Source organism: Pinus tabuliformis, chromosome 2_1 (assembly GCF_031772625.1).
Source record: "Pinus tabuliformis cultivar Carrire ecotype Pingquan chromosome 2_1, CPIR1, whole genome shotgun sequence".
NCBI lineage: Eukaryota > Viridiplantae > Streptophyta > Pinopsida > Pinales > Pinaceae > Pinus > Pinus tabuliformis.
The window spans coordinates 102,867,338-102,879,763 of record NC_142299.1 but is presented as its reverse complement, the minus strand read 5'-3'; positions in this window follow the sequence as shown (position 1 = coordinate 102,879,763).

Sequence of the window (12,426 nt, the reverse complement as noted above, 5' to 3'; positions counted from 1 at the left end):
TCGCTTAGGAATCCCCTTCAAATTCAACAAAACAGCCTGGTGGAACCTAATTTTAATAAGCTGGTGCTCGAAACCCAGGGCAGTTGAAGTGCTACAGGGACCTCTCCCATGCTCAATATCCTGGAGAAACTTGACTCCCTCTGGGGAACTGTTAAATACTGGCAAAAAAAGAAAATTACGGACAACAGAAAGGAGCTTGTTGATATCCAAAAATGTTTGGACTCACTCTAGTCCTCCATGTCCACTCATTATCTTCCTGATCACATATGCTCAAACATTTAATCAATGGAACTTAGGAAGAAGAAAATCTTAATGATGGAAGAATCCACATGGCGACTAAAGAGCAAGGCGCTCTGGTTGAAGGAAGGTGATCACAACACAATTTTTTTTGACAGATATGCTAACCACCGCTATAATATAAATTGCATGTGGGAGATTACAGACTCTGATGGACGCATACACCAGACACAAGAAGGGATAAGTGATGCTGCTGTACAATTTTTTCAAAATTCATATGGAAGTAATGAAAATTCTTCTGTTGAAGACATGGTTTGGGGTATTGATCCATACCCAATCATGTATGATTCAGAGAAAAATGAGGATTTCTTTATGGAAGTCTCTGAAGATGAACCACTAGGAGTTCTCAAATCGTTTAAGAGTGACAAAAGTCCTGATCCTGATGGGTGTACAGTCGAACTTTTCTCTCACTTCTTTGAAACTCTTAAAGCTGACCTTCTAGGCATGATTGAGGAATCCAGGACTATGGGCTTCATCCACCATAAGATAACTTCCACATACATCGCCCTCATTCCAAAAAATAACTCTGCTAAGGGTTTCACTGACTTCAGGTCTATTTCACTGTGTAACGTCATCTATAAAATCATATCGAAGACTATTGCTGGGCGTATGCGCAGGACTCTCTCTCGCTTCATCTCCCCTGAACAACATGGCTTTCTTTCGGGCAGACTCATCCATGATGCTGTGGAAAATGCTCAAGAAAGAATGCACTCGATTCACACTAAAAATCTTGATGCTGCTATTCTTCAGATTGATCTCCGAAAAGCATATGACTGTCTGGACTGGGGTTTTCTTAGACTAATCCTTAGCAAGATTGGTTTACAACCCAGATGTATTAACTGGATCATGGCCTGTGTGGATAATGTAAACTATGCTGTCATCATCAATGGATACCCAACAAGGTTCTTCCGGGCTGGTAGGGGCCTCCAACAGGGATGTTCGCTATCCCCTCTATTATTCATTCTGGTCATGGACTGTCTAAGTTTGCATATCAAAAAAGTGGTCCTGGAGGATCAATTCCAACCATTAAAGCTGGGAAATAACATCAGTATTTCTCATAAACTCTTTGTTGATGACATCCTTATATTGGGTATTCTCTGCCGCTTTTCCTGGTATTATCTTTTTCACATTTTTAGTATATTTGAAAATGCTTCGAGGCTGACCATGAATACTAATAAATCTGTTCTATATTATAGTCAATCTGATTTGGAGACTATTGCATATATAAAAGACTTATTTAGAATTGAGGTTAGACCTATGAAAAATGGCTTGAAATATCTTGGTTATCGATTTAAACCCACCTGCTATAAAATCACTGATTGGAAATGGCTTGCTGATAGGTTCTATAAAAGAATCTCTGGGTGGGAATTTAAATGACTGTCCTTAGGGGGAAGGATTATCCTTTCACAAGCTGTTCCGTCACAATTGGGTGTCTATTGGGCTCATCTTTTCCATATCCCTGCCTCCATCATTAGTGACATAAACCGTCTTATGGAAAACTTCATCTGGGCGGGTAGTCACAATGCTAAAAAATACCATTTGAACAAATTATCAAATATTACTCTCCCAAAGGACGTGCGTGGTTGGGGAATTATGGACCTTCGTCGCTTCGGTGGGGCATTGCTTATAAAATCCATCTAGAGGGGCTTATTTGGAGCAGGCAAATGGAGCAAGATCATCCAACACAAGTATCTAAATAATAAATACTTCAATTTTTGGTACCAATATGGCTCAATTGGTATCAAACAAGGTTCAGCAATCTGGCTAAGTTTCCTGAAAATAGAGAAATATTTTATTCATCATTTGGCATGGAAATTTTAGACAGGCAATAGCATTCTTATTGGAATTGACCCAATATTGGGTGCTGGTTCGAATTTCACTATTTCTGACAGTATCATCCAACACCTGAACGAGCATGGCATTTTTTTCTGGGGCCAAGTTATAAATGGGTGGCAGGGTACGCTCCCCATATGGAAAAATGCCCATGAATTGGGTTTCACTGGCCACATGGAAGGGGAATGGATTCAGACCATTTCAACAATGAAGCAGCTTGGCATTTGCCGAATAGGAACACAGGACAGAATTGTATGGTCGGGTAAAATGGCTTCTGATAACATTATTGTGGTGGACACATATCATGCATTATCAAATATGGTCGCCAGACAAGGGGAGCATCATACTCTTTATGCCTTCGGGAAAACTAAAGCTCCAATAAAAATTATACTTTTCATGTGGCTTATTTATCATAAAAGAAATCTTGTATGGGCAAACCTGCAAAAAAGAAATTGGCATGGCCCTGGTATATGCTCCTTATGCAAAAATGATTTTGAAGATAATGATCACATATTTCTGCACTGCCAATTTATTACTCAGGTTTGGAAAAAGGTTGCTTCCCTTTTTGGCTTCCCATACATTCAACACTCTTGCATTAGAGACTCATTGAAATGGTGGAGTTCCCAAAAATCTGCCTGGCGGGCCATTCCTCTTTTCCTCTTCTGGGCAATATGGAATTGGAGGAACAAAAGTATATTCCAGAACTGTAGGGAAGATTTCTCTATGTTAATTGAAAGAATCTCCTCCAATCTTTCTTTTTTCTCTGCACAGTCAATATGCACTAAGAACAACCCTAAAATGAAGAATAATGTTCAGTTCACATACCCTATGGGGTTTTTTTATGGGGCTGCTCAAGGGAACACCTGTGCATGTGGATTTTGGATTGCCATGACTACTGATTTGTCATACAGGATGTACTGGAATTGTGGTAGTGGTACAAACACCAAAGTTGAAGCAGTGGCACTCTGGGGTCTCCTATGGTTCAACAGTTTCCTTGGGAACCCCACTTTGCACATATATGGAGACTCGAAGATTATAATTGATCAAGTATTGGGGAGGGCATCCATCAACAATCCCATGCTTCAAGGATGGATGGAAAGGATCAAATCTCTATGGCAAAGTCAAGACAACTCCACAATTCTTTATATTGGAAGGATCCTTAATAAGGAAGTAGACAGACTATCAAAAAAAGGATTACAGGGATTGTTTGGAAAATGGTATCTGGAGATCTCTTGGGAGCATAACACTTTTGATATGGGGGACTTTTCATACCCGGGTTAAAATCCTCTCTGCATGTTTTTCACCATTTTTTTTGTAAATTTTGTTATATATGCTTATAATCTTCTCAATGCAGCACAATATGTCTAAAATCTTCTCATGGCAGCACATTGAGAGAATGTGGTATTCAGACATGACCTTTTAAGTTTGGAAGATATAGCCTTCCCTGTGATATATGTGAAAGTCTTCTAACTGTTATTATCTTTTCATTTTGGGATTCTGGATGGTGATCTGAACACCACATTTCCATTATCAAGTGATCTGGGTGATTCACTATTAATCTGTAGATGGATGTTTGTATGTACTATCATACTGATTTGCCTATAATATATCATCAAGCTTTTTTCTTACTAGAAAAAAAAAAACTATTATATATATATATATATATATATATATATATATATATATATATATATATATATATATATATATATATATATTTAAAAAATAAGTGAAATAAGTGAGAAATCACTCAAACAGATCTGTAGATCCAGGATAAGAAATTTCAAGACTTCACTAAAAATAAAAAACAAAACTTCATTCATAGCATTAAAAATTAGGAAACTCCAAAAATGAATTCAACAAGGCAGGAATCACTTGCTTTGATACCATGTAACAGTATTCTATTACTCACATTTTTTTTTTGAAATAACATAGAATACCTTCATTATATAACAATAGAAGAAACCTAGTGTTGGGATCCTAAGAAATTGATGAAAGTGAGCAATGGAGGAAACCTCGTGTTGGGATCCTAAGGAATTGATGAAAGTGAGTGGAAAAAACTTAGATGATAATTTTTCACAACCAAATATTTTAAAATGGCTAAGATACTGTTACCATTATATTTCCAATTAACCGCATTTACATCATCCAGGAAAAGCTATGGGGGTAGATGGCTTAAGAGAACAATGATCAATTTACATAAATTAGTGGTAGACCTTATTGATCAAGTATATATTTTATCAATTTTACATTTGTTCTAATCATGCAAGCATGGTGATTATATAGAGGCGAATATTGTGGACTTGATTTACCCAGTGATGATTGAAACTTGCAACGATCTCAAATCAATAACTGTATTCACATTGGATTGATGTGTATACATGTAGAGACATTATGTTATAAAATGTGTTTATTGTGCCTAGAGGTTCATTTTCGTTGTGCCTAGAGGCTCATTAAGTTGAGAGGCTCATTCTACAACCCAGTGTGAAAGCGATGTGTAAGAATGTTCGTCCCTCTTAAAATAAAAATAAAAGGTTCTCTAGATAGAAAAGCAATGTCACACGTCATAAAAAAGAAAAAAAATATGCTATGGATTTAATTACTTGTCCATGTGACCTAATATAATTTCATGTAAAGTAATTAGAAGTAAAAAGGAAGATATGTAAGTAAGATGTTTAAACCTTATACTTTTCAAAAATATTTTAATGCTTGATGTCAACTTCATATATATATATATATCTATATATATATATATATATATATATATATATATATATATATATATATATATATATATATATCAACCTTTCAGATTAATCACATTGTTAGGATTGGGTCGACGTTTCGAACCAACTAGTGTAGTTTATCCTCAGGACAAGGTGAGAAATCACTCGATGTGAAGGAATAAATAACATGGATGCACCATTGCCCAAAACTAGTCGTTGGTTAATTTTTTATTGAGTTAAAAACTAGTTTTTATGTGACAATACAATATTTTTTTCAATAGTATAAACAAATTATTTAAAATATTTTATTCCCATAGTATAAATAGATTATTTTATAATACCAAGTTTTATAATAATAATTTTATCTAAAAATAATTAATTAAAATTTTGTTAGGGTTTGACTTATTTAAGACGAATTTGATAATATTTCAGATTAAAGTATTATTATGTTCTATAATAAGAATTTTATTTGTTAAATTGTTTAATATTTAATTAGGTATTAGTTGTTATGTAATAATGAATAATTATTTTATTTCGATATTATAAATTAATTAATTTAATAATATTAATTTTTATAATCGTGTTATCTAAATAATTAATTTATATAATGTAATCTGTTAGGGTTTGACTAATCCAAGATAAATTAGGTTTAGGAATAATTCAGATTAAAGTATTTAGATTTCATTATAAGTTAATATTATTAAGACTATTATTAATATGACCATAATTTGTTAGAGGAAAACTTATCTTGTTTATATAGGAGGATGGCTAAGATAATTTTGAAGGTTTACAAGATGAATATTAAAAATTTAGGATAAGTTAGGTCAACCATTTAGATTAGAAATTTACTCCTCATGTTAAGCAAATGAAGTAAAAGAAAATAATAGAAACAAGGGGGGGTGGGGGGAGAGGGGGGGGAATAAATCCTGAAGACTAAAAGGGGAGAAGCGTAAAAACGAACAGGAGAAAGGAGAGGGAGGGAAGAGTCAAGAGGAGAGAGATGGAATCCAACTTTTACTTAATTTCCAGCCATCATCCCTATTAAGGTTTCTGGCATGCCTCTCAATTTCAATCGCTTCCCTGAGTTTCCTGTGGTGGAAATGATCAACCCTAGCAATGACTTTGGATTCTTCAATGCAGACATGATGCTTCGATTTCTCTACATGTTTGGCAAGGGTTGATGTGCGGGATCGATTGTGTCTAATGTCAGCAACATAACATATTTTAATGTTGTATACAATTAATCCCACACATCAGCCCTTGCCGAACATGCAGAGAAATCGAAACATCATGTCTGCATTGAAGAATCCAAAGTCATTGCTAGGGTTGATCATTTCCACCACAGGAAACTCAGGTAAGCGATTGAAATTGAGAGGCATGCCAGAAACCTTAATAGGGATGATGGCTAGAAATTAAGTAAAAGTTGGATTCCATCTCTCTCCTCTCTCCTCTTCCCTCCCTCTCCTTTCTCTTGTTCGTTTTTCTGATTCTCCCCTTTTCGTCTTCAGGCTTTATCCCCCCTTGTTTCTGTACATTAATTTTCTTTTACTTCATTTGCTTAACATGAGGAGTAAATTTCTAATCTAAATGGTTGACCTAACTTATCCTAAATTTTTAATATTCATCTTGTAAACCTTCAAAATTATCTCAGCCATCCTCCTATATAAACAAGATAAGTTTTCCTCTAACAAATTATGGTCATATTAATAATAGTCTTAATAATATTAACTTATAATGAAATCTAAATACTTTAATCTGAATTATTCCTAGGCCTAATTTACCTTGGATGAGTCAAACCCTAACAGTTCCATTATATAAATTAATTATTTAGATAAAACGATTATAAAAATTAATATTATTAAATTAATTAATTTATAATATCGAAATAAAATAATTATTCATTATTACATAACAACTAATGCCTAACTAAATATTAAACAATTTAACAAATAAAATTCTTATTATAGAAAGTAATAATATTTTAATCTGAAATATTATCAAATTCATCTTAAATAAGTCAAACCCTAACAAAATTTTAATTAATTATTTTTAGATAAAATTATTATTATAAAACTTGATATTATTAAATAATCTATTTATACTATCGGAATAAAATATTTTATTATCACATAACAACTAGTTTTTAACTTAATAACAAATTAACCAACAGCTAGTTTTGGGAAATGATGCATCCATGCTATTTATTCCTTTAGATCCAGTGATTTCTCACCTTGTCTTGAGGATGAACCACATTAGTTGGTTCGAAACATCGACCCAATACTAACGATGTGATTAATTCGAAAAACTGATATCTACATTATGGATTACAAAACTCTTAGATCTAAAACACACACACACACACACACACACACACACATATAATGTTAAAAGAATATACTTTAATGTTGTATAAAATAAAATATATAATGAGAGTTATGAATAAAATATTTTGATATGATTTAATATTAACATATACTTAAAAATGCATTACTAATAAAAAATCAAGTTTAATGTGCTGATAAAATAACTCAATGCACATGTTATTTAATCACTACAATATTAAAAAATACAATTTAAACAATAAAAAATTTTCACATTGTTTTTTGCACTTTAAAATAAGTTTGCACCTAAATAAATTTGATCATCTATGCTTAAGAAGGATCTATAATGGTATACCCTAGATTTTGTCGATCATCTTTTGTATCCTCTTCTTCTTGTTCCTCTAATATTATTGCGATTCGTCCAACATATTTTGTATCCTCTTCTTTTGGTTCCTCCATCTAACTTTGATACTACAAGTATTGATTCGATTGCGGTTAGAGCTACGATGATTATGAATTTCTATCCCTCTTTTTGTGCTTTATCTGGAAGAGATATTAGATTATTCCAATTGGTAATATGTTTATTTTTGGGGGTTCTCTAAGAACCCTAAGTTACAACATTGTTTCTAGTTTAATTATCACTTTTTTTTACACACCATTAACATTTTTTCATATTCCGTTATAGAGGTATTAGATCGATGGGAGAAATTTCTACGTAACATCTTAGTGTATGTTGTATTGCTTGAGCTCCCAAACACCTAATATTCTCTAATTGCATCGGTGTCTTAGGGTGTGCAGTTTTTTTGTTCGTGGGGAAGTAAAAGGCTAATGCTATCCTATCCTAATATCCTACATATATGCTTTGTTCAATCCCAAACAAATGGATGGCCCTGTAACGTCAATTCCCCGGGTCCTGCGGTGGCTAAAGTTAAGGTCTCAGCTCCATACTTAGACTAATATTTTTTGAGCTCCTAACCAATGAAGTTGTTAAAGACTTCACATCCTTTGCATTCTAGTCTTGGCTAATCTCTTTTACTCATTTTTCTCTCGAAGTTGGTTGTTATGCTTCTATGAGCCATCTTGGATTCTAGATTTCAAGTTAACTTTTTTCTAGCTATGATGATTAGGGAATTCTCCTCTACTCTTTTTGATCTGTCTCAGTCTATGATTCAGAGAAGTATCTTGTTGATCTTCCAACTTTACATAATTATGTAACTTCATCTTTTAATGAATGAAGACATTTTGTTTTTTTTCGATTGAAAAAAAAGGTAAGGTCATCCTACGCTAATCAATTGGTTAAAGATAACCACTTCAATTGTTGATTCAATGAAGCCAATTGGCCCAGGTACTGGCTTAGATGTTGCTCCTTTTCTTTTAGTGATGGTCCTAGCACTAGTGCCTTTGATGGTGCTCTTTCCTCTATCTCTATGGGATATACTGATGGACCAACCTATGTTTTTGTTATGAGTGCTTAAGTTAGTTTAGCTCGCTCTTTTATACTAAAAATGGCTCCTAGGTTGGGAAGTTAGGCCATAAGGTGTGCAAAGATGGCTCAAAAGACTAACTTAATTCTGGTTGATGTGCTCCAAAAACAAATATATATTCCATAAAATAGTAATGAAGATAAGCTAACCGAAATATCAATAAATATAAGTCAATGAATATCTCTGGAAATCAATTAATGAATCAGTAATATGGAAAACTACCTAGAAATCATAGGAAAGGAGAAGACTAAATTAGAAAAAGATTCAATAAATAAGCATAATACATTTATACAAGAAGCATATAAAAGTACGTAATTAATAGTAATTCTATGTTAATCATTTAAACTATTATTCATAGAACCCAACATGTTCTACATAACTTGTTTGTTATTTCAATATGTATCAAGCTTAATCATAGATAATTTGTTACACTTACACTCTTAATTACATGTATATTATTCTAGCTTATACTATACTTACATGTATTAAATAGAATAAGCATCTCTCTAATTAAGGTTACTAATCAAATTGTGATTCATACAACCTTACTTAGTATGGCTCTATTATATAAATGTTATTATACTTATCATATACTTTATATAAGTTATAGCATAGTTAACACCACTCTATTAACTCAATCTATTATGTAAGTATCCTAGAATGATACCCATCTTATTGTGTTGAGTTACCACACTATCATCATGTTACTTAATGGCACTCCTTATGCTTAATTTACGTACTAGTCTTTAACCTATGCTAACTCCATTTCTAAACTTCATGCTCATTATTTAAACATGATAGTAAGAGTTCATAATCCTAGAATGATACCCATCTTATTGTGTTGAGTTACCACACTATCATCATGTTACTTAATGGCACTCCTTATGCTTAATCTACATACTAGTCTTTAACCTAATCTAACTCCATTGCTAAACTTCAGGCTCATTATTTAAACATGATAGTAGGATTTCATATCAACCATCCATGTTTGAAGTGGAGCCCTTTTGTATACCTTACCAATACAAAGTAAAACATAAAAAACTACACTAATGTGGATCCTTATTATACTCCAATCTAGTAACAATGAATATTGAATCACTACTCTACATCACATTATGTGTTTACATAGAATTATGAACCTTTACTAATCAATGGCTCATGCTCATCTTATATAAATGATTATTGGTATATTCATGATCTTAGTGTCGATACTAGTATAGATAGGTAGTCATAGGTTCATAAGATTATATAAGGATCTAACACAACATATTTAATAGATACTAGTGGAATGTATCATTATCTTATATTCAATCGTCATGATGATGGTTAAGATTAATATGATTACAATTTCATAATCTGTATATTATGCATAATACTAGTACTTATGGAGTTTTATTACACAATGTTTAACTAGGAATACTTAAGCTCGTTTCTGGTTTGTATTGGATTTGTTAACCATGTGTTATGTATGGGAATAGGTCAAGCCATGGATTCTAACCAGGTAAGCTTGAACAAGATTGTAACTCTTCACATTAACCACAACTATATTGAACAATGTGTTACTTATGCCAACATAAAATTTGAATAATCTCTATTCCATGAGTTTATGTTGTGCTTATAACTAACCTGTATTTATTAGGGAAACTAGAAGTGTAACCTTCATAACTAGTATTTGGAACCACCTGTATTAATTTAGCTTATTACTATTATAATTATGAGCTTAGAGATTACGTGAGTACAATAAGTGGAATAATTTAACATAATAGAATGGTTACCCTCGTTAAACATGTGTAATATGAAGCTAACACATAAACTAAGTTGTATTGCTATTACTATGTACTAATTATGCCATATATACAGGTAATCATGTTCATATTAGTGTGTACAGAACATACATCATCTTCTAGCATCTATGGTATTCATAGTCCATATAGTTTTAGTGATAATCATTTATATATTAGATATATAAGCTTAAGTAAAAGTGATGGTTGTAATGGAATGCTATAACTAATTTATGGTAACTATGTGTGATTGATTAGGGTAGATCGTATCATCTTCATATGTTACATATGGAACTTCCTGTTATTTAAGTTCTTACTATTCAATGATCATGGAAAGGATTATAGACTTATCCACATTCAATATGCTTAAGCTCATGAAAGTGGAATACATCGTAACTTGGATATAATGAGGATTATGGGAATAATGATGATACTAGATTATGGTTACATGATTTTGTAGTTTAAGCTGATACTAGTCATTGGTTTTTACTTACTCATAGTATACTAACCTAATATGTATAACTATGATGTTGAGTTTCATCGCGACTTCTTATATATGGATAAATGTTCACTCTTTATTGAATATTCATTGCACTCATACATCAATATTACATATTATAGATAATGAATGGTTGTATTGATATCCTCTCAATATTTGATCACCTTCTAGCACTGATTAACCGATGAGCTAGAACCATAGTGAATGAAAGGAAAAAAGTGCTATATAGGTAGCGTAATCATTGGGTTACACTTCTAACATAAGTATAAGCTAATCAATGGCACTACAAGTTATGAGTAATTCCATAACAAAGTAAATAAATAGGATATGGTCAGTGAATCAACTTACATTAAACACAACATATCCGTAATCAATGAAGAGTGGTATGGGCATTTTAGGGCTAATAATAAAATAGTCTTAGTAGTACGCTAATATGTAGATGTTCACAATCAAAACCTTTAAGCTAAGATGATATTGTAATAAAATACAACTTAATTTCAGTATTAGATGAATTGCAACAATCTGAACACAAATTACACTCATGTTCCTATTCCACAGAGATCATGGGATTACTTATGATATTTAAGTAACACAAGTGATACAAGGATTGTACCAAATTAAAGCTAGGTTTAAGCCTTTGATTAAGACGTTACTAGTGATCATTGTATACATATATAAAGGTAATGGAGTTTTGTCATCATGTATTAGCTATAGGTAAAAAGAAATATGTACAAGGATTCACTTGTATTATTATTGATGCTATGAGTACATTATATTGTGCTTAGTATTATTACATAGTAGTGACATGTAATCAAAATAAGTTTGTTTACACATAATGGGAATATATCAATATTGATACTATCTTAGAACATAGGGCTAATTATGTAGAATATGTAACTATTTAAAGTATTTAATGCTTAAACTATACAAGTAAAAGTATGGAGTTGAGTTACACTTTTTGGTAAGGGAAGGCACATTTAAGTGAAAAAAGAGGGCTTGATCGAGTATTTTAGGCTCTCGATCATGCCATTTTTAAGTTCTTGATGGAGCTCCTCGAGTGTTAAAAGAACAATTCGATCAAGGGTTAAAACAAACCCTTGATCAGGCCCTTATTTTTATTAAAATCTGTGGTCGCGGTCTGCACGCATCGTTTGCATAGACTGCAAGATAAATAAGAGCTCAACCCAGATAATGGAGCTCGTTCGAGTGATTGGACCATGGAGCAACCCAACCAACCTCGTCAAAAATCCTGCTAATGTCTCAGACGCTCAAGCCAAGGTAGGTTTCCTATATTTTGTTTTTTTTTGTTTTTTGTTTTTTGTTTTTTGTCTTTTGTTTTTGTTTTTGTTTTTGTTTTTGTTTTTGTTTTTTTTTTTTTTTTTTTTGTTTTTTTTTTGTTTTTGTTTTTTTCTTGTTTTTAATTTTCTTGCAAAATTAAATAAATTAACTTGCAAAAAACTTACTATACAAAAACCATGGAAACCA